This window comes from Rhineura floridana, chromosome 18, assembly GCF_030035675.1.
Source record: "Rhineura floridana isolate rRhiFlo1 chromosome 18, rRhiFlo1.hap2, whole genome shotgun sequence".
NCBI lineage: Eukaryota > Metazoa > Chordata > Lepidosauria > Squamata > Rhineuridae > Rhineura > Rhineura floridana.
The window spans coordinates 13,968,476-13,991,654 of NC_084497.1; the positions used below are offsets into that span (position 1 = coordinate 13,968,476).

The window sequence follows — 23,179 nt, forward strand, 5'->3', positions numbered from 1 at the left end:
ATCAGCAGGTGTGATAAATGGCTTCCAATGTTCAACCAACTGAACTTTTATTTTTTAAAGGGAATTTATAGCCCAATCTATAAGCTTATAGTCTCTTGAGAGTAACTGACAAGTTTAAAACAGCAATCAAGCGCAAATGCAGCAGTAAAGGAGAACGGCAAAGGAAAAGGAGCGAGATTAAAACCTTGCGTCTCCTTCACTGGAGTGAGCCAAACTCCAGACTTGGCTGTTGGCCAGCAAGGTCCCGGAGAAGCTCAGGTTGCTGCATGTGGGGAGGCAAAAGCAAAGGAAAAAGAAATCTCAAGCTGTTCCAGCAGTTTTGCGTCTTCAAAATGCTGTCAGTGGAAAGGCTCCTCAAGCAAGCTGGAAACAGAAAGCACCAAGGGACAAAGGAGAAAAATGGGCGGTTTTGCTGCTGTCTGCAATTGGCTGCTGTTGCCTTAGAGCTACAGGAAATAGGGGCAGAGTTTTACCAACTGAAATCTGGAAAAGTTGAGGGAAGCTGAGGTTAGAACAACCAGCCAGAACGGCAATCAAGAAGGGCTTCTCTGACCCTAAAGGACTCCACTTGCAGCAGAGGCTGCCTGTTCTGTCCTTGCTTCCATGCTTAATTTGGAAAAGGTATCTTGGCTCCTAGCTCAAGGGCAGTGGTTAAGTCCTGAAGCTCCTAGACTTGCCTAAAGCTTTCGTTCCAGGTACATCTGTGCTGCTTACTTTTCCTCTGTGCCAATTCAGAAGCACTCTCCACATCGTTTGTATTTCCTAGGCCATGCCTTAGCATGGATACCTGTCCTGGCCCCAGCCCCAGCTGGAACTTAAAAGCCTTTGCTCCCACCTATAATAGAAAACAACTTGATATTCTTTGAGGAGTTCTCCCCCCCCCGCTGCCAAAATTGTGTGCCAGCCCCACTGTGCAGAGGTTGGAATTGTCATTAGGGAGTTTTTAATTAAGCAGAGTATAAATAGCCTTAACTCGAGTGGGCAGCCATGTGGTTTTAGTCACAGAAAGGAGTGACATTTCTAAGTGAAACAACTGTTTAGCACTCTTTCCTTTTCCTCTGCCCCCCTCTCCGGTCCCATGAGTCATAACAAAATCCAAACAAATGAAAGGGTGTGGAAAAGGGACCTACAGAGAAAGAGAGAGTATTTGGCTTCTGCTGTGCCTCTGTTGTGTGATGCTTAACCAAGAGGGTTGCAGGATGCTTTGCTTTCCTAATGACCGTGCCAGGCATTGCATGCAGCCATCCCACAAGGTCCTAACCTTTTTGATTTCTTTCTTAAAATGCATCCTGTGTTCTCAGCCCAATAAGGCCAGCTCAGGCTTCTGGTGTGGGATTCTTGCTTGCAGTTGTTGGGTGGTTGTGACGGAGAGGCTCTCTTCCCCTGCACCTGTTCTCCCGTCCTGTTCTTTTCCGGCCAGTCCTTGCCCTGAACCGTAGGTGGTTGCCCTGAGCTACAGACCCTTGCCCCCGGCCTCATAACTGGATGAAACAAAGGGAGGGGAAAGCCTTGGAAGAGTGGGACAGACTCGTCTCTGTTGCAATTCCTCTTAAATTCTGACACCTGAACGGCTTGTTAGGGCGGGCCGGTCTTGCAGCCCAACATAGGAAGCTGCCTGACACCTTCGTTCGTCTAGCTCAGTACTATCTCCACTGACTGGCAGTGACTCTCTGGAGCTCCAGACGGGGGCATTCCTTATCCTACCTAGAGATGGCAAGGACTGAGCCTGAGGCCTTCAGCATATGGAGCAGGTGCTCTGTCACAGAGCTAATGCCTCCCCCCCCCAAAAGGGTAAGATTCTAGTCCTCATGGCTGAATAAAGGGCTGGTTACAGTGGGGAGGACAGCCTGGCTCGGAGTCCAGAGTCTGTGAGTTCAAATCCCCGCTCGTGTCTCCTGGGTGTCAAGGGCCAGCTAAATGGCTACTAGCCGTGATGGCTGTGCCCTGCCACCCTAGTCAGAGGCAGTGTGTTTCTGAAAACCAGTTGCCGGAAGCTTCAGGAGGGGAGAGTGTTCTTGCACTCAGGTCCTGCTTGCGGGCTTCCCCAAGGCACCTGGTTGGCCACTGTGAGAACAGGATGCTGGACTAGATGGGCCACTGGCCTGATCCAGCAGGCTGTTCTTATGTTCTTAAAGATCAACCACACAGTGAGTGGCTCGGGGGTTATGTGCCCTGCCACCTGTGGAGCCGTGGGCAAGCTGCAGAGTCCCAAGGAGCCCAGTTGCCCCCCAGCTGGCAGTTGCGGACAAGGAAGGGGCTGGCTTGTGCAGCTGTGGCAAGCTGAGCAGGCCCTGGCCAGCTGGGGAGGACTAGCCTCAGGGGGAGGCAATGGTAAACCCCTTCTGAATACCACTTACCATGAAATCCCTATTCGTGGGGTAGCCATAAGTCAGGATCGACTTGAAGGCAGTCCAGTAGACTCCAAGTGTTCCTTTTACTCCTTGCCCCATTCAATTTAATCCAGATACTCTCGGTGGAGCTACCAAGCTCATCAGTCCATACTTGCTTAAATAGGAAGCTGCTCAGTTCCCAAGTTGGACCGCTGGTCTGCACAGCTCAGTGTTGTCCGCTGACTAGCAATGACACTCCCTGGTGTCCCACACAGGTCTCCCAGCCCAACCAGGAGATGACGGGAGTTGAACCCGGTGCTGTACCACAGAGCTCCGGTGTTTCCTCAAGGCTTCAGTGTGCTTAACTGCATGAAAAATTATATCACAAATCTACCACGTTAATTGTCAATAAAACCAAGCCTATGGAAAAAGCCATCAGAACATTAAAGCACGCACATATGAGAACATGTTTTCATTCTGCCTTCACTTGCACAAATAATAATTTCGTTGGGTTTTATCCAATATTAATCCTACTCAGAGGAGGCACATTGATGTTAACGGACATTGCTATCTTAGTGCCATTAATTTCAATGGGTCTACTCTGAGTAGGATTTAGTTGAATACAACCCCATTTTATTATTGAGAGCAGACACACTAAAATCAATGCACCTAACTTCTTGGGGGAGGGCCGTAGCACCCGCCTCTCATGCACAAGGCCCCAGTTTCAATCCCCAATGGCTGCATCTCCAGGTTAGGGCTGGGAGAGACTCCTGCCTGGAACCTTGAAGAGCTGCTGCCAGTCAGTATAGGAGGCATTACTGCACCAGATGGACAAATGGGCTGACTCGGTGAAAGGCAGCTTCCTATATTTCTAAGTTAGTCATATCAATTAACTTCAATGGGTCTACTCTGAGTAGGGAACAGGTTCAGAGGAGGGCAACAAGGATGATCAGGGGACTACAAACCAAGCCCTGTGAGGAGAGACTGAAAGAACTGGGCATGTTTAGCCTGGAGAACAGAAGACTGAGGAGAGATATGATAGTACATGAAAGGTTGTCACATAGAGGAGGGCCGGGATCTCTTCTCGATCGTCCCAGAGTGCAGGACACAGAATAATGGGCTCAAGTTGAAGGAAGCCAGATTTTGACTAGACATCAGGAAAAACTTCCTAACTGTTAGAGCCATACGACAATGGAACCAATTACCTAGAGAGGTAGTGGGCTCTCTGACACTGGAGGCAGCGGTGTCACTAGCTGGAGTGCAGGGGGGTGCGGACCTCCGGTGCGTGCCCTCCCAGGGGCATGGACGAGGTGGCTGGGCTTGTGTGCGCATTCGAGGCCAGCCACCTTGTCCATGCCCCTGGGAGGGCGCGTGCTGGAGGGGCACCCAGCCGGAGAAGGCCTGGGAACGCCTGCGCCTCCCTCGCCCCACTGACACTGCTCCTGGTCTCGCCCACCCACCCGCCTGCCTCTGAGGAGTTGGAGCAGCCTTGCCAGGCAACGGCATGGGGCAGGGCGGCTCTGGGTGTCACTCCCCTCATGGTGACACCCGGGTGTGGGCTGCACCCTCCGCACCCCGGTAGTGATGCCCCTGACTGGAGGCATTCAAGAGGCAGCTGGACAGCCATCTGTCGGGAATGCTTTGATTTGGATTCCTGCATTGAGCAGGGGGTTGGATTTGATGGCCTTATGGGCCCCTTCCAACTCTACTATGAAAACCACCCAATTTGTCTGCTTGTACAAGGCATCGCTGGATGCCTTGCATGCACAATTCACAAAACAACTGTGAAGTTTAACAATCAACCAGCAATGTCCCAAAACAAATGCAACTGTGTGTGAAGAAGACCCCTAATCCCCTCTTCTGAAAATAGTTAAGAAGCATGCCTGATGCACGAGATCCAGTGGCAGCCACTAGCTCGGATATCTTTAAAAGGTTCCTGCAGAAGTTGAGTTGTGATGGCCACCAAGTGCCACAGAAGCCCTGGAAGAGGACTACAGCCGCCTGGCCCTGCTTGTGGGCATTCTGGGGGCAGTTGACTAGCCACGGCAGGGAAGCGGGCTACTGGATCAGACCATCTAATATTTTTACAAGAGAGCTGCTCAGATTCACCTCCCAGAGGACATAGCTCCAAATGCCACCACTGGAAAAAGTGTGTGATCCAGACTGTCCTCGCCATGCTTTCCACAAATGAGGGGCTGGGGCTGGTTTTTTTTGCATGCCTGGGTGTCTCAGTGACTGGCAGCAAAATGTAGTTTCTTGAAAAACATCCCGTTTACAACGCAAAGTTCCAGCAAGCGCTTATACTCAGGATAACCGTTTCTCTCTGGCCCTGGCCCTGCTTGTGGGCATTCTGGGGGCAGTTGACTAGCCACGGCAGGGAAGCGGGCTACTGGATCAGACCATCTAATATTTTTACAAGAGAGCTGCTCAGATTCACCTCCCAGAGGACATAGCTCCAAATGCCACCACTGGAAAAAGTGTGTGATCCAGACTGTCCTCGCCATGCTTTCCACAAATGAGGGGCTGGGGCTGGTTTTTTTTGCATGCCTGGGTGTCTCAGTGACTGGCAGCAAAATGTAGTTTCTTGAAAAACATCCCGTTTACAACGCAAAGTTCCAGCAAGCGCTTATACTCAGGATAACCGTTTCTCTCTGCAAGTCGTTACTGCTTCTTGCATGTGCAGGAAGGGGGTTTAAATGGGCTCTTTGTTGTTGCCTTACGCTCGTGGGTCTGCCTTGCCCCTTCCTCTGGTTCTAGCTGTCGCCCTCTGGATGCTGTTGAACCACCAATTTCCATCCATCTGCCCCAGGCTACACAGCCAGCAGTCAGGGGTGGTGATGGCTGCAGCCCATCAACATCTGGCGAGCCACAGGCTCTCCATCCCTGAGTGAAAGGAGTGCGGGTATAATAGCCTCTCTCTGAGACCTTGGTGCTCGGGTGCCAGCAGCAGTACCAATGAACCAAACACTGGCCTTAAGGTGGCCATACCGGAACAGAGGAACTTCTCATGCAGAATGACTCTCTCTCTCTCTCTCTCTCTCTCTGTGTGTGTGTGTGTGTGTGAGAGAGAGAGTGAGAGAGTGAGAGAGTGAGAGTGAGAGTGAGAGAGCATGGCCACTGTTAAATACATCACTATATGTACTGGAAATGGACTGCCTTCAAGTTGATCCCGATTTATGGCGGACCCTTTGAATAGGGTTTTTCATGGCAAACGGTATTCAGAGGGAGTTTACCATTGCCTTCCTCTGAGGCTGGGAGGCAGTGACTGGCCCAAGGTCACCCAGTGAGCTTCATGGCTCGGTGGGAATTCGAACCCTGGTCTCCCAGGACGTAGTCCAACGCTCTTAACCTCTACATCACACTGGCTCTCCTATATGTATTTAGCACATGAATAAGCTATTAAATTTGCTCCCACAAGACGTAGGGAAAGCCACCGACGTGAATGGTTTTAAAAAGGAACTAGACAATAGCATAAGGCTATCTATGGCTACTACTAGCCACAAGAGCTACGTTCTACCTCCACCTCTGGAGGCAATATGCTTCAGAATACCAGCACCTGGGGACCACAGGTGGAGAGAGGGCTGTTGCCCTCATGTCCTGCTGACAGGCTCCTCACTGGCGCATCTGGCGGGCCACTGTGCAAACAGGAGGCTGGAGAAGAGGGGCCATTGGCCAAGGCAGCTGCTGCAACGCTCTTCTACCTGTGCGCCGTATTGTGTGGGTTTTTTCTCCTTATTTTCTCAGTGGTTATGGAGAAGGGCAGCAGGGGTGACAGAACCACCTTGTGCCTGCTGGTTGCTGTGCCTCTTGGACGAGGCAGCCCTTGGTCTGACCCAGCAAGGCCCATCACCCTTCCTGTATACTCAAGGTCACTCAGAGATCAGCTGTGTCAAAAATCAGGCCCCACACCTCATGGGAAAGGGCCCTAGCTCAGTGGTTAAGAGCATCTGCCTGGCATGCAGGAGGCCCCACGTTCAGTCCCCGGCGGCATTGCCAGGTAGGGCTGGGAATGGCCCCTGCCTGAAACCCCAGAGAGCTGCTGCCAGTCAGTGCAGACAATATAAGGCAGCTTCCTGGGTCCTCCAGATGTTTGGATGCCAACTCCCATACTGACCATTGGCTGCGTTGGCCATTGCTAATGCAAGTTGCAGCCCAACATATCCACGGGGGGGGGGCAATTTGGGGAAGGCTTCCTGAAGTGCGAAAAGAGCGTGACTCTGTCCTCCTTTCTTTTAAAAATGTCAATGGATGATGAGGATGGGAAGGTGGAAAAGAGACAACAAGCAAATTACACAAGACTGAGGTCAGCCTTTCCCCCTCCACAGGATGCAGGGTTCCTTTTACAATTGGGGGGGGGAATCTGTGACTCTCTAGATCAGTGGTTCTCAAACCTTTTAGGTTCACGGCACACTGTAAAATATATAAAAAATTTCTGGCGCACTTCATGTACAAAATTAAAAATACATTAATATATTTTATACAAATGGGTTTCTTCTCATTTTTAAAATATACTTTCATAATATTCACGGCACACCTAGTCACCTCTTGCAGTGCACCGTTTGAGAATCACTGCTCTAGATGTTGTTGGATTCTAACTCCCAGCAGGGATGAAGGGAATTGTAGTCCAGCGCCATTGGAGGGTCAAAGGTTAGCTGGCCCTGGGATAGGCTGTCCTATCATCGTTTGTGCCCCCTTTCCATAGTAAAGCATGTGCAAGGCAGCTCACAACATTCTTATGCATGCTTAACCTTTCAGGATGAACGTGTGCTGCATGCCTTCTGGTTTTTTGGAGGGGGGGCAGGGAGTGTGTCTCCACTTCCTGGAATATGGGAGCCGATATTGGAGTGACTAGTGGAAGGCCAGAAGTGGCATTTGGAAACCAGAGCTGCGGTGTTGGCTGAAAAAGGGCAAATACCTTGGAGGGTGGCAAGGAGGGAAAGAAAAGCTGGGCCACTTTTTTTCTTTTTACTGAAGAGCCCCTGTCCCAGGCAGAGGCTTTTGAGACCATTTTCTGCATCGGTGCTGCCGCCTCTGCCCTGTGCCTCCCTCGGCCACTCGCCAGCAAGGCAACACAGCAACGGCCCAGATCTCCAGCAACGTGGCGAGGGTCAGCACTGGCTTTTCACTTCCAGTTATGCATCAGGATGCATTTGAAGGATGAGTCAGGACTGCCCTTGAGAACTAGGAACATGAGAGGTTTTGTAACAAAAGGAAACATGTCTCAGGTTTTCAGGCAACTGCAAAGCATTCCTTTAAAAGGCATCTTGTGTTATGTTGTCCTGTTGGTGTTTGCCACCCTGGGCTCCTTCAAGAAGAAAGGTGGCGTCTAAATGCAATTAACAACAGATTTCTTGAGGCAGTGAAGGTGAGGAGTAACATTTTCTGGGCTGGAACATCTCCTCCTATCTAAGCAGGTCGGTCCCAGAATGCCCGGCTCAATCCTGAAACCAGTTGCCTCTTCTGGCTTGGCCTGGATGATGGATGGGTGATGTCCACCTTCTTCCAGCCATATCCTGATGTGCCCGAGGCCTGGTCAGCAATTCACAAATGGCCATATGCCAAACAGGTGAAGAGGCAAAGCTCCTCCTCTCTTCTTGGTTGCTGCAGTGTCGTTGTTTTTTGCATCGGCACCTGGAGTGGGCCGCCTCGGGGGAGCCCATTCTGCTCAAGGGCCTCCAGCTTCTGCCTGGTGCCTGGGCTCAGCTCTATGAGGTGGAACATGCACAGCTGTGCAGGGAATGTTGGCTCTACTATTGGCCTGCCTGATCTGGCCTGAGGCAGCTTCTTGTGTCTCAGGGAGTGGACTGCCAGCCCAAATATCCATGGGGTGGTGCAGCTCAAGAATGTCTCTTAGATGCATAAGAGGACTGTCCCCCCCCCTCCAGTCACAGAGAAGGGGGCCGGGGAGAGGAGGTTTTGCAAGCCACAGTGTTTGCCCCATATGAGCCTGCCGGGCACTGAGCTTTGCTTTGCGCTCCTGTTCCTGGGGGGAGGTGCCTGAGCCTTTTGTGGTGGTGTCCCCCAACTTGAGCTCACCTCTTTCAGAAGGCATTTCATAATCAAGGCCTTGGGAAGGAGGGTAAGTTTCCAGGGTTGTGTTTTGTTGCTTTTCCTGGTTTGTATTTGTCAAATGTTTTAAAAGCATGACTGTGTATATCGCTTGCCATTTAGTTTCAGGCTTGTTTGTATGCGAGATCCTGAGCCGGTTTGGCTGGGGGGGGGACCCCCACAAGAGGGGACCTAACCCTGTTTGACCCATAGCTCAGAGGGGAGCGGGCCTGAAACCTCACCTCCAAGCCCTCTGTTCACGGCAGGGAAATCGGCAGGCAATGCTCCAAGCCCTGCTAACTAAGCGGGGTGTCACAAAAGATAGAGGGCTGCCCCCTCGTACTTCTAGTACTGCTGGCCCAGACCCATGAAGCCTCACCGGTGGGACCGGGGACGGCACTCTGCGTGTGCTCAGAGGCGCTCTAGCCGGCTCCTGCACCTCGCGCGCTCCAAGAGAAGTGCCGCGCGCGCCGCCGCCTGCTGTGATGATGAATGGCGGCTGCAGAGCAGCCCTCGCCGAAGTGCGCCCCCTCCCCGCCAAAAGGGGGACAGAGTCCCCCCGCTCGCCTCTCCAGGGAGCCTCTCGGAGGAAAGCCGCGCCTGGGGCTCGATCCTGGCCGACAGCGGAGCGGAGGGGGGGGCGGAGGCAGCCAGGCGGGCGGGCGAGAGGAGCCGTAAGCATGCGCTCGCCCGCCCCGCCCCCACCCAGCCCAGCCCAGCCCAGCCCGGACAGGCGGCGAGGAGCGCGAGGGGCAGGCGGCGGCGGCGCCCCTCTCCAGCCCGGAGTCTGCCCAGGTAAGCGCGCGCGGAGCAACCCCGAGGGCGTGTCCCGCCCGGCCACCGCGCCAGGGGGATGACAGCAGCGGCAGGGGGGACGGGTGGGCCCCCCGGGTGGGCCCCCCCAGGGTTATCCCCCCTCCTGGTCCATCCCCCCTCCTGGTCCCACGTGGTGGAGGGAGTCCTCCCCTGCGCGCAAGCGGGGCGACCTGGCGGGTGGGGTCTCCCATTTGCAGTGGGAGGGGATGTCGCTCCCCTGTCTTCTTGCCCTTTTTTGCGCAGCCATCCGAAGCCGCAATGAAGGCAAGGCTCCCCCGGCCCTCGACCCCTTTCCTCTCCAAAATCTCCACCAAGCCCACCCCGCCCCGTCTAGATGGGATGAGGGGAGGGTTGAGCAGGGCACCCTCATTCTTCTACCGCTCCTTCCCAAGCACGAGCTTTCTCTTTCTTCTGGTTGAAGTGGATGCAGGACTAGGTGGGCGCATTGGCCTGATCCAACCGCAGGGGTCTTCCCCCTCTCGCCCCCCCATCCCTCTGACACAGGCCTGGCACAGAGTCCTTGCCCCCCTTACTTGCAGTTCTCCATATAGGGTGGTAGTTGTTTAAATAAAGCGTTTTGCAGCGGGGCTGGTTTTGAGTGATTCCTGTCCTTAGCCCTAACCCTGTAAGCCTACTACATTTTGTTTTGAGTCCTGCCATAACCCCATTCCCCACCCCCATTCCCCATCCCCTCCTTCTCCCAGCCAGCCAGCTCCTTTGCTGACACTGGCTAACTTGCTTGGGAAAGGGAGGGGGCGGGGATCAAAGTAAATCCAGGGAAGGGGGAACCTTCAGGCCTCCGCTTTGCCTCTGCATATTTGCCCAGTTCCTCTGCAAAGGCGCTGTTGTTAATGCAGGACTTGCATTCATTGCAAGGAACTTGCCAAAGTTACAGAAGCATCTGTGAACTCTTGGCGTCGTACCCTCTGAGAGGTTGTGGGTGTTTACCTGTGGCTTGGGGCGCTTAATGGATTACTTGGTTACCTCAATGGATCGCTGGCTGACAAAAGGCGCTCCTGAATAACTGGGCGGTGATGCAAGTACTGTCGAAGGTAGGTGTCATCTTCACAACGTAATTTTATTTATTTATTTATTTATTTATTTTATTTATAGACTGCCCATAGCGAATAGCTCTCTGGGCGGTGAACAGCAGAGTTAAAATACAAAGTTACAATAAAACATACAAGGTCACAACAAGGTAGAGTAAAAAACATTGAATATAAAACATGAACGTTAAAATGCCTGGGAGTATAACCAGGTCTTAACCTGGTGCCTAAAAGAAAGTACCGTAGGTGCCAGGCGTATCTCCTCAGGTAAGCTGTTCCATAGTTCGGGGGCCACCACAGAAAAGGCCCTGGATCTAATAACAATCCTCCGGGCATCCTGATGGGTTGGTACCCGGAGGAGGGCCTTAGATACTGAATGAAGTGAACGGGTAGGTTCATAGCGGGAGAGGCGTTCCATCAGATATTGCGGTCCCACACCGTGTAAGGCTTTATAGGTCAAAACCAGCACCTTGAATCTGGCTCGGAAACGAATAGGTAGCCAGTGCAAACGGGCCAGGACAGGTGTTATATGCACGGACCAATGGGTCCCCGTCAACAACCTGGCTGCCGCGTTTTGCACTAGCTGAAGTTTCCGAATGGTCTTCAAGGGCAGCCCTACGTAGAGCGCATTACAGTAGTCCAATCTAGAAGTTACCAGAGCGTGAACAACAGAGGCGAGATTGTCACTGTCCAGATAGGGGCGTAGTTGGGCTACTAAGCGAAGATGGTAAAATGCATTCCGCGCCACCGAGGCCACTTGAGCCTCAAGCGACAAGGAAGGGTCAAAAAGGACCCCCAAACTACGAACCTGTTCCTTCAAGGGGAGTGTAACCCCATCTAGAACAGGATGAACATCCACCATCTGGGCAGGTAAAGAGCTCACCAACAGTGTCTCAGTCTTGTCTGGATTGAGTTTCAGTTTATTAGCTCTCATCCAGTCCATTATCGCGGTCAGGCAACGGTTCAGCACATCAACAGCCTCACCTGAAGAAGGTGAAAAGGAGAAGTAGAGTTGCGTGTCATCAGCGTACTGATGGCAATGCACTCCAAAACTCCTAATGACCGCACCCAGAGGCTGCATGTAGATGTTAAAAAGCATGGGGGACAAGACCGACCCCTGAGGGACTCCACAATGGAGAGTCCAGGGTGTCGAGCAGTGTTCCCCAAGCACTACCTTCTGGCGACAATCCGCTAAGTAGGAGCGGAGCCACTGCCAAGCAGTGCCCCCAACTCCCAACTCCGCGAGCCTCCCCAGAAGGATACCATGGTTGATGGTATCAAACGCCGCTGAGAGATCAAGGAGAATCAACAGAGTCACACTCCCCCTGTCCCTCTCCTGACAAAGGTCCTCATACAGGGCGACCAAGGCTGTTTCGGTGCCAAAACCGGGCCTAAAACCGGATTGAAACGGATCCAGATAATCGGTTTCATCCAAAAGCGCCTGGAGCTGGCCGGTGACCACCCGTTCCAAGACCTTGCCCAAAAAAGGGACATTCGCCACCGGCCTGTAGTTGTTCAGAACATCTGGGTCCAAAGAAGGTTTCTTCAAAAGAGGTCTCACTACTGCCTCCTTGAGACTACCAGGGACTACTCCCTCTCTCAAGGAGGCATTTATCACCTCTTTGGCCCAGCCGGTGGTTACAGCCCTGCCGGCCTTCACCAGCCAAGATGGGCAAGGATCCAGGGCGGACGTGGTCGCCCGCACCATTCCAAGCACCTTGTAAGGGGAGCCCTGCAGCGGGTGGATCAGGCCAGTGGCCAGTCAGATGCCTCTGTTGGAAGCCCCCCAGCACGAGCCGAGGGCAACAGTAGCGCTCGATCCCCACCCACTGGCATTCAGAGGAGTGCTGCCTTTAAGGGCCCCCCGAATGTAGCTAGTAGCCTTATTCTCCAGGCATCTGTCTAATCCTCTTTTAAAAACATCCACCTTGGTGGCTTGGAAGTGATTTCCTGTTCTCACTGCGGCCAACCAGATGCCCCCAAGAGAAGCCCAGACGTGGGACCGGAGCACAACAGCACTGGCCTTGCCGGTGCTCCCTGGCAACTTTGACTCTGATCGTGAAGGTACACAAAAACCAGCTGCATCATCCCAAGTCAGAGCATTGGTCCATCCAACTTAGTATTGTCTACACTGACTGGCAGCAGCTCTCTGGGCTTTCAGACAGGGAGTCTTTCCCAGTTCTAGACGGAGGGGTCAGAGGCTGAACCGAGGACCTTCTGCATGCAATGCAGATGTCCAGGCACTGAGCTGGGCCACTTCCTCAAACAGCCATTGGTAGATCCCTCCTTCACATGAGATTAGAAGTGGCTCCATTCCCTTCTCTCTTAGACAGAAGGCAAGGCCTCTTCCAAGATGATGCAGAACAATGAAAGCTTTTGTATTTTGCTTGAGAAGTCTTGTTTTTGCTCGTACATAAGGTGGTGAGCGGCCTAAAACGCATGCTATTAATCAGTTACGGTTTCTCTAGTCAGATGACAGCCCTACCATTGTTTCTTACCCTTTTGCCTTGGGCTGGCAATACTTATATTTGAATGTTGATGGCCACCAAATTTCTGATATTCTCTGCAGTATATAGTATTTTTAAAATATATTTGTTTCATTTCATTTTTATACCATCCTTCATCCTAAAGGAGCCCAACATTAAAAATACAATCAGTAATTCAAACATTAAAAAATTATAATCCTAAAAATGAGAACTCTTGAATCCCAGATCCAATTTATGGCTCAGTTGGCAAAGCAAACAAACGTGCTTTTAGTTGGTGTCTAAATTATAACAGTGTAAGGGACAAACACGCTTCCCTAGGAAAGGAATCCCACATATGTATAATGTCGTGTCCCCTCTCCCCGCCGCCCAATGTTAGGCAAGTATTAGGAACTTATACTTTGATGCAATTATGGGTCACGTAAAGCTTGGATCTTGAGCTTCGAGAACGGTTTAAATGCACACTGTTCAGTTGGCCTTGTAATTGGCCTCAGTTGCCCTATCTGGATAATGGGCACTAGTGAACTGCATCACGCTGTACAATCCTATACATGTCTAGAATCATAGAATCGTAGAATAGTAAGGTTGGAAGGGGCCTATAAGGCCATCAAGTCCAACCCCCTGCTCAATGCAGGAATCCAAATCAAAGCATTCCTGACAGATGGCTGTCCAGCTGCCTCTTGAATGCCTCCAGTGTTGGAGAGCCCACTACCTCTTTAGGTCACTGGTTCCAGTGTCATATGGCTCTAACAGTTAGGACGTTTTTCCTGATGTCCAGTTGAAATCTGGCTTCCTGCAACTTGAGCCCATTATTCTGTGTCCTGCATGGAAATAAGCTCCACTCACTGCAGTGGGACTTATTCCCAGGTAAGTGTGTACAGGATTGTTGTTGTTGTAGAGTTGTTGAGAGATGAATGTTCAAAAGCACTTTAAGATTCAACGCTCTGTGCTGTGTGTGGCCCTGGAAGTGCATTCATGCCAGGTGCATTGTTGGGAGAGGGCAATGAGGAAGAAGGGTCCCCCCTGCTCATATCTCAGAGTCCACGTGAGTATCCCACTGAGTGACAATTGCAAAGGACCATCACTCAGTGGCAGAACATCTGCTTTGCATGTAGAAGGTCCAGGTTCAGTCCCCAGCATCTCCAGGTAGGAGAGAAACCAGTGTGGAATCCTGAAGAGCCACTGCCAGTCAGTGTGAGCAATACTGAGCTGGATAGAGCAATGGTCTGACTCCGTATAAGGCAGCTTTCTATGTTCCTACGTGTTAGCAGATTCATTGGGCCTGGATAGCTGGTGTGCACGCTTAAATTCTTTTGCTTCCGAAAAAGGATAACTGTCTCATATGCGTTGATAACCTTGCCATTATGGGCTATATAACAACTAGTCCCCGTCATCTTCTTTTTGTCACACTCTATTGTGATTAAGTGGCTGAGCCCAGGATAGGGCTATTCAGATTGGAGCCCTTTTAAAAAATCAGGGCCAGGTGATGAGTGTGAAACCAGGTGCATTTAGTCCAGAGCTCCATGTGTGGGTGTAAGAGGGGGGTATCCCCCAGAGGCATCCTGCTCCTCCAGTGGTGCACACCTTTACTTTCACCCATAGCACCTGTGGGGGAAAATAAGTAGCAGCGCTTTGGGGCAACACTGTGATTTTTCCAGATGCAGGCAGTGTCTGGGTTCTTGCCAATAAAGATGCCGCAAGCAGTTCCACACTGCAGGGCTCTAGAGATGTCCAAGTCCTCCTGCTGCCAGGCCTTTGCTCTTTACTTTGCCTCCTCCCAGGTGAAATCCCAAAGTGTACCCTTTGTGGTCTGGGGTTTGTTTGCACTCATCCAGCAGCAGATAACTCCCTGGAGCATTTTTTTTAGTTTCCTGCCATGCATACACCATCGTTGCTGCCCATTTCCTGCCAGCAGTTCATCTTGAAATGGCTGGGATGGTTGATCTAACCTGGCATAATCAGCCAAAGGGTTGAGACATCCAACCTTCTGGAATCTACCATCCAGAAAGGGTCAGAACCAGCATTAAATTATGCCTGTCAGCTCCAGCCTGGCCAGGTAGTCCAGACCCAAAATTGGGCCTGAAGTCAGGTTGAAATTAATCTAGATAATCCTCCAGAAAAGGTTAGCATTGGGTTTCTGCTGAAGCACCTTATCCAAAAAAGCAGTGTTGGAAACCTGCAGAAAATCAGTCTGTTAAAAGTAACCAGTACAGTGAGGGCTTTGGGGGGAGATCCCCCCAGCCGCCACACCTTTCAAACTAGATGGCATGACTCCCTCTCTTAAGGAGGCATTTCTTACCCTTGCTGCCTGGACACTTGGCCAGCCCTTCCTCTGGTCAGCAGCATGTCTTGAAAATTGGTCATAGCAGGCCACTGAGCAATTCCCCACATCTCTCTCAGGGCCCAGATGCAAAAGGCTTCTTATAGCTTGAAAAAGCTCCATTGGACGGCTCTTGAGCAGATGTGGTGGTGATAGAAAAGGAAGACTTCTTTGCTGCTGCCACAGACTTGGTCCTAAAATGGACTCTAGCTTGGAGGGATTCATTGTGCATTCTCCTTCTGCACTGCCCTGGAAGTGAATCTCAAAACCTCACCATTCTGTGATTTATTTATGTTTTACTTGAGGCTGTTGTTAAAGGAATTTTGGTATTGTTTCCACCTGGGTTTTTCCTAGTAAGATGGTGATGGTGATGAGATCAGGGCTGGCAGAATTGGCTGTAAAGGCACACTTTCTTTTAGTTCAGTAGGTAGATCAAACATAATATCTACAGTACACTCTAAGCCTCCTGTCTCCTCTTCTTATATGGCCAAAGATATGAGACAGAACCAGGGTGGAATGTTTTCTCTAAAGCAATCAAACAAACAGACCTTTGCTTGTCATAGAGGGCATGTCCAGACTGTTGTGATTTTGCATGTGAGATTCAGTCACATCCCAGGCAAATTCAGGTTACATAATTAAAGTGGATTTGGTGCTCCTCTGCAACCAATCTGCTTCCAAAATAAACCACTCCCCAGACTTTTTCACTGGAAAGTGTGGGGTAATAATTGCTTCAAGTAGTGCCGTGTAACCTTCCCACAAACAAATCAGAAATTTCAACTGGTCCAAACTGTCGCAACCAGATTACTGGCTGGGGTTCCATTTCCAACTTATATAACCACAGTTATAAAACAATCACACTGGTTGCCTATTTATTTCTGGGCCAAATTTAAAGTGCTCACATTAGTGTTTAAAGCCTTAAACAACTTAGGCTCCAACTTTCTGAAAGACCATCTCAATCCCTAGCAATCTTCTCAGGAGTTTGGATTAGCAAAAGGGGCTCTCTTGGCAGTTCCGCCACCCTCAGAAGTGTGGGGGTCATAGAATAGTTGAGTTGGATGGGGGCTATAAGGCCACTGAGTCCACCCCCTGCTCAATGCAGGAATCCAAATTAAAGCATTCCCGACAGATGGCTGTCCAGCTGCCTCTTGAAGGCCTCCATTCCTGGAGTCCTGGAGAGGGCTTGCTCTGTGGCAGCTCCTAAACTGTGAAACTCCCTCCCCAGCCACAGAGGTGTACCTAGCCACTTGATTCTGCAGCTTTTGCTGTAGATGCAGCTCTTTACCCTGGCCTTTGCGGGCAGGCATCTCTTTTGCTGAATTTATAATCCTCTGTTCCATTTGGAACAGTTTTGCTTGTTATTGTTTTTGTAATTGTATATGCTATTGTAACCCATCCTGGGACCTTATAGTGAAGGACAGGTAAGAAAACTTATCAACAGATAAACATCTGTGTCTTATAACCTCCCTGCAAACTGTGCAAACAAATCACAGTGGATGCTCAATAAAAAAGGCATCTGGAGGCAACCATTAACAACACAAACAGTTTAGACCCTGGATTAAAAATGGCAGGAGGCCACAACAGTCTGCATTTAAAATGGGTGGGGGGAATAAGAAGAGTGCAAAAACACAATTGAGAAGGGGCCAGGCAAGCCTTTCTAGGTTGTTGTTGTTGTGTGCCTTCAAGTCGATTACGACTTATGGCGACCCTATGAATCAGAGACCTCCAATAGCATCTGTTATAAACCACCCTGTTCAGATCTTGTAAGTTCAGGTCTGTGGCTTCCTTGATGGAATCGATCCATCTCTTGTTTGGCCTTCCTCTTTTTCCACTCCCTTCTGTTTTCCCCAGCATTATTGTCTTTGCTAGTGAATCATGTCTTCTCATGATGTGTCCAAAGTATGATCACCTCATTTTCATCCTTTTAGCTTCTAGTGACAGTTCTGGTTTAATTTGTTCTAACACCCAAATATTTGTCTTTTTCGCAGTCCATGGTATCCGTAAAACTCTCTGCTTGCCCCTTGGTTTGGGGGAGGAGCCAATGTTGACTGCCTGCCCAATGCAAAAGCCACCTGTGTTAAAAATGCACCAGCTGCCCAGGATTCTTAAAAGCTGCACGGCAGCAGTCTCCACCGCTGCTTAATTCAGGAAGGGCCTGCAACAAATAACGTATTGACGAATAAATGCTGTACTTGATTACCAGTAGAGTTGCTTGCCTGTTGCGAATGTAGCGAGACTCTTGATTTGAATGGTCATGCAGCTGACACGACTGATCTGTCCCAGAAATGGGTCTGTCTGTTGCCTGTTAGTCCTTTGGGTTTGCACTTGTCTGGCTCTAAGTATGGTATTTCAAAGGGCTCTTGAGGTGGCATTTTGCCCTCCCTTCCCCTGGCCGAGAGCAATCACTGAGCCTTTGGCAGATCCCAACCCCCTTGTTGTTGTTGTTGTTATTAAGTTTATTTATATACCGCATTTTCCAAAAATAATGTGCCCAAAGTGGTTCACACAAATAATACAATAACACAACACATGATAAAGAGTATAATCACTAAATTAAGACAATATATCAATTAAGACAATACAGTACATCAAAACATAATGAGCATAAAGCTCAACAACGCCAAAGCAAAAATATTTAAAAACTAACCCCCAAGCTGATACAAATATCTCCCACAGCTCAACCCAAAGGGCCAGAAAGTCCTCTGAAAGAAGCTGCATTTGAAGGCTGGAGGGTGGGGCAAGGCAGGTGGAAACAGCCTCCTCAATGGCAAACTGAGTCTCTCTCTCGCCTCATTGCTATGCACACTGGCTGTTCACACCCTTTTTAGTTTTTGCACCTGAGGTGCATAATAAGGGAAGAACTCTGCCAAAGGGGTTGTTGCTCTCTGTAATGGGGGTGGGTGCCATGCAAAGAGCCAATTTGAAATTGTGCCAGAAGAGAATTCTGCCAAAAACTCTGTTTCTGGAGGGAGGGAGGTGTGTGTGTGTGTGTGTGTGTGTGTGTGTGTGTGTGTGTGTGTGTGTGTGTGTGTGAGAGAGAGAGAGAGAGAGAGAGAGAGAGAGAGAGAGAGAGAGTCCTTTGCCTATGTGTTGGCTTGTGTGAGAGTTAACGGGTGGGTGGTGGCAATATTGTGGCCATCCCCCATGGTGGTGAATGATAGGATATATCTCCACTTGCCTGAAGCTAAATAAGATTTGAACAACAGCTGCTGCAGATCCTTAAGTCCAGGCTGGGGACCCAGGCAAAAGTATAATGGGATAAATCCCTGCTTTGAGGAGTCTACAACCTAGAATTCATCACACAGTGGGTGAAAGAGGAAGGAGACGGAAAGGGAGGCTGAAGTAAGCTGGAGAAGAGCATGCATTTATTTTGGCTACGTGTACTTTGGCTTACTTACAGTGAAGAACTAAGGCGAGCACCTGCAGTTGAAAAGCTGTTGTGTAGCTGTCGTGGCTTTGGGCCAAGAACCTTGAGATGATGACTTCTCTAACAGCAGCAGCAGCAGCAGCTCAGAGGAGGAGTCAGATTTGCTCCCTAGTCCTTCCTAAGCAGGAATGTCCACCTTGGCTCATATGCCCTATCTGCTAAAACCCAGGGAAGTGCTGCTGCCCCTCAAACTCCTAGCAGAAGACCTTGGACTCCCTCCAGCAAGTGGAAAGAGCCCGGGGAGTACTCCCCAACCAGGTCGCCAGTACTCTGATCTTCACTCTGTAGGCCAGCCATCCTCAGCTTGGAACCCTCCAGACATGGACTACAAATCCCATCAGCCCCAGCCAGGATTCTCAAGAATGATGGGAGTTGTAGCCCATAACATCTAGAGGGGCCCTGGTTAGGGAAGGCTGCTTTGGAAGGATACCAGAATAAGATGCTAGCCCAACCGAAGGGGTGGGGCTTCCAGGAACACGCTCCTGGCCAGTTTGTAAAACCCTGGCGGTTGCTCAAGGCTGGTTCTGAGGCAACTTGTCTCCTATAAGATTGCTAACCGTGGTCCTGAATGCATGTTGAGACTCTCTGAGCACTGTCCAGGATCCTAAACTTGACCATCCCAGATAAGCACTGGCTAACTGCCTTACCTTATGCCCTCTCGCCTGAGCCATTGCCTCACTGGGTGACAGAATCCCTGATGGGGAGGAGTCAATAGAAGCACTGGGAAAAGGCATGGGGAGCCGATGGCCATAGAGAAGGGCCGTAGCTCAGGGGTAGAGTCTCAATCCCCAGCTATTTACAGGCCGGGCTGGGAGAGATCCCAGTTTGAAACCCTGGAAAGCCTCTGCCAGTCCCTGTAGACAATATTGAGCTGGATGGGCCATTGGTCTGACTCAGCTTAAGGCAGCTTCCCGGTTTCCTATTATGTCAACTGGAGGGGCAGCATTGCAGTTTGTGGACCAGTTTGTGGCTCTGTCCAAGGTAGGCACATCTGAACAGTCTGCGTTCCCCAGCACTGCAGAGCTGCAGCAGCGCTAAAACGTATTACCTTGCGAACACAGCGACTCCTGGGGGAATTCAAATGGTGGCACGTTGCCAGCAGCAGGGGCTAGACCTTTCCTCCTCAGTCTTTAGAGACCCAGCTGCTGGAGCCCATTACTGTTAATGGGAATTGCTCCTCTGAACTGAAGGAGCCCACCTTCCCCTTCCTGCCCCACACGATAACTCTCTGCAAATCTCTTGCCTGGCCCCCTTACCTTAATTATACTGCTGGTCTTGGACCGAATTAAATAAATTCAATTCAATTCAATTCAACCTTAATTATTATTTTTTGTAATTGCCAATTCCCTAGTAACAAAAGGCAGTGCCATGCAGCACTGGCCTGGGTATGAATTATATTTCTGGAGTGTATGAAAGATCCGTTACTCACCAAAGAGGTATAATAATTCCCCAGGCGCTCGCTTGAATGCTGCACACTTAATCACCCAGGCAAGCTATTTGGGGATCAGCGATGGTTTGCCCCATGGGCTGCCTGCCATGCCATTTCAACTACTTTAGTTTTGCAGATGTGTTTTGGGGCACAGTAGATGGAGAAGCCAAGAAGCCCAAGAGATGCCTGCGGTCCCTGCATGCGTGCTCTCAGGCAACAGCTGGGTTCTCAGCCTGGGGATTATGCTGGGGGGGAAGAGGAACCACAAACCTCCACAGTGCCACCTGCAAGGGGCACTTCCTGGGCAAGCTGTTAAAAGGGAAGAAATATCTAGCCAGGGCTTCAGATATTTAGTTATTTGTTTATTGTATTAATTTATATCCTATGCTTCCTCCCAGCAGAAGCCCAGGGCAGCAAACAAAAATACTAAAAACACTCTAAAACATCTTAAAAACAAAAGACTTTAAAACATATTAAAACAAAACATATTTAAAAGCATCTCAGAACAAAACGTATTTAAAAACTTTTTTAAAAAAGCTTTAAAAACATCTTAAAAAGCAATTCCACCACAGATGCAGACTGGGATAAAGTCTCCACTTAAAAGTCTTGTTGAAAGAGGAAAGTCTTCAGTAAGCCATCTGTCAGAAATGCTTTGATTTGGATTCCTGCATTGAGCAGGGGGTTGGACTCGATGGCCTTATAGGCCCCTTCCAACTCTACTATTCTCTGATTCTAAGCACCAAAAAGATAACAGAGATGGCGCTGTCTACTATTTAAAGAGAGGGAATCCCAAAGGGTGGGTGCTGCTACACTAAAGGCCCACTTCCTATGTTGTGCGGAACGGACCTCCTGGTAAGATGGTATCTGCAGGAGGCCCTCACCTGCAGAGCGCAGTGATCGACTGGGTATATAAGGGGTAAGATGGTCTTTCAGCTATCCTGGTCCCAAGCTGCATAGAATCATAGAATCATAGAGTTGGAAGGGGCCTTGTAGGCCATCGAGTCCAACCCCCTGCTCACAGCAGGAAATCCACAGCTAGAGCATCTCCTGCAGATAGCTGTCCAGCCTCTGCTTGAAGACATCCAGTGAAGGGGATCCCACCACCTCCCTAGGCAGTCGGTTCCATTGCCGAACCGCCCTTACTGTCAAGAAGTTCCTTCTAATGTCCAATCTGAATCTACGCTCCTGCAACTTAAAACCATTAGACCTAGTCCTACCCTCTGGGGCAGCAGAGAACAAATCTGTACCCTCCTCTATGTGACAGCCCTTCAGGTATTTAAAGAATGCAATCATGTCACCCCTCAGCCTTCTCTTCACCAGACTGAACATGCCAAGTTCCTTCAACCTTTCCTCATAAGGCTTGTTCTCCATACCGGCTATCATCCTCGTCGCCCTCTTCTGAACCCGCTCTAACTTGTCTATATCTTTCTTAAAATGAGGCGCCCAGAACTGAATGCAGTATTCCAGATGAGGCCTGACCAATGCAGAATATAGTGGGACTATTACTTCCCTCGACCTGGAAACTATAGCTCTGTTTATGCAGCCCAAAACCGTGTTTGCCTTTTTTGCCGCAGCATCAAACTGCTGGGTCATGTTCAACTTGCGATCCACTACAATTCCAAGGTCCTTCTCACACGCACTACTGCTAAGCCGGGTATTTCCCATCCTGTACCCATGCATTTTGTTTTTGTGGCCTAAATGCAGAATCCTGCATTTGTCTTTATTGAATGTCATTTTATTAATTTCAGCCCAATTTTCTAGTCTATCCAGGTCCCTTTGGATTTTATTCCTGTCTTCCATTGTGTTAGCTATCCCTCCCAGTTTCGTATCATCCACAAACTTCATAAGGCTTCCCTCCACCCCATCATCTAAGTTGATAAAAATGTTGAAGAGTATCGGCCCCAGGACAGAACCCTGTGGCACTCCACTCGAAACCTCCTTCCAGTCCGAAGCAGAGCCACCGACGACCACTCTTTGAGTACGGTTTTCCAACCAGTTGTGAATCCACCCGACAGTATTTCCATGTAGTCCGCATTTGACCAGTTTGCTAATCAAAAGGTCGTGGGGGACTTTGTCAAACGCTTTGCTGAAATCTAGATAGATGACATCTACAGCATTTCCACCACAGCATATGGCTTTATACACCGAAATCAATAAATCCACTTTCAGTTAGAGATGGTACCATTGACTGGTGCCAGTTCGAAAGCATTCCATTAACCTAACAGGTTGGTATTGATTCAAGCCACTACCCACTACTAGCCACTACTACTACCAATCAATTTTTCCCCTCCACCCAAATATTTATATTTATATCAGTATTTTAAAGGAAATATCTATATTTTGCAAGGAAAGATTGATAAATGAATGGAAATATTGCTACAATTATCATTCTTGCCTTGAAATTGTAGGGCAGGATTTCCTGATCTAGGAGTGTGACTTTCAGGCTTGCTTGAGTCCCAGCAAAAAGAGAAGAAACAGGCTGTTGAGGGGCAAGAATAGCCAATGCGATGCCCTCCAAGTGTTCTTGGTCTCTCAGCTCCCTTCAGCCCTGGCCAGCATGGTCAGTGGTCAGGGATGATGGAAGTTCAGAGTCCAGCAATGTCTGGAGGATACCATGTTGGCCACTCCTGATTTAAGGTTCAGCTGTCCTTAAGAGGACCCACCAGGAGTGCCACTTTTGGAGAGGGTACGATTCTCATCCATGACATTTGGCATTTGTAAGGAAGATCTGCTTGAATGAGGTGGGAGGGATGAGTCCCTCCCCACTTTGTCCACCAGGCTTTTCTTTTTCCTATTTGAAGCAACCTAGACTCAAAGAGTGGCATTGTGGGGAAGTGGAGTGGTTTTTTAAATTATTTATTTATTAAATGTATATCCCGCCCTTCCTCCCAGAAGGGCGGTCTCACACAGTTGCATTTTCCTATTATTTCTTATACTCCACCATTCATCTCATGAGAGATCAGAGTGGCTAACAATCAAAGTACAGCATTAAAAGCAAACAGAGAGCTGAAAAACAAAGTGCAACATACCATAATAACATTATGTCGTGCAAATGGGGTGTCTCCTGTTATGTTCCAGAGGCCTGCCGAAACAAATAGATCTGAAGCTGCTCCCTGAATGAACAATGTGTGAGGTGTAGCCTAATCTCTAGAGGCAGGATGTTCCGTAGCTCGGGGGTCACCACTGAAAAGGTCCTGTCTCTTGTAGCGGCCTTCCCCCAAAGGCAGTATTCTGTCTATTAGTCACCCTATTTGAATTCTGTGTTTCTGAAAGTGGGAGTCTG

At 49.7% G+C, this 23,179-nt stretch overlaps 1 protein-coding gene across 1 annotated transcript in view; it reads left to right on the forward strand.

The window, feature by feature from the left end:
• Positions 1-9,089: 9,089 nt before the first annotated feature.
• The window catches only part of GPR153 (G protein-coupled receptor 153), a 56,382-nt gene continuing 42,292 nt past the window's right edge, over positions 9,090-23,179 (forward strand). The window contains exon 1 of the mRNA XM_061601843.1: positions 9,090-9,173. The gene's annotated coding sequence lies outside the window, so the exon portion shown is untranslated. The remainder of the gene's footprint in view (positions 9,174-23,179) is intronic.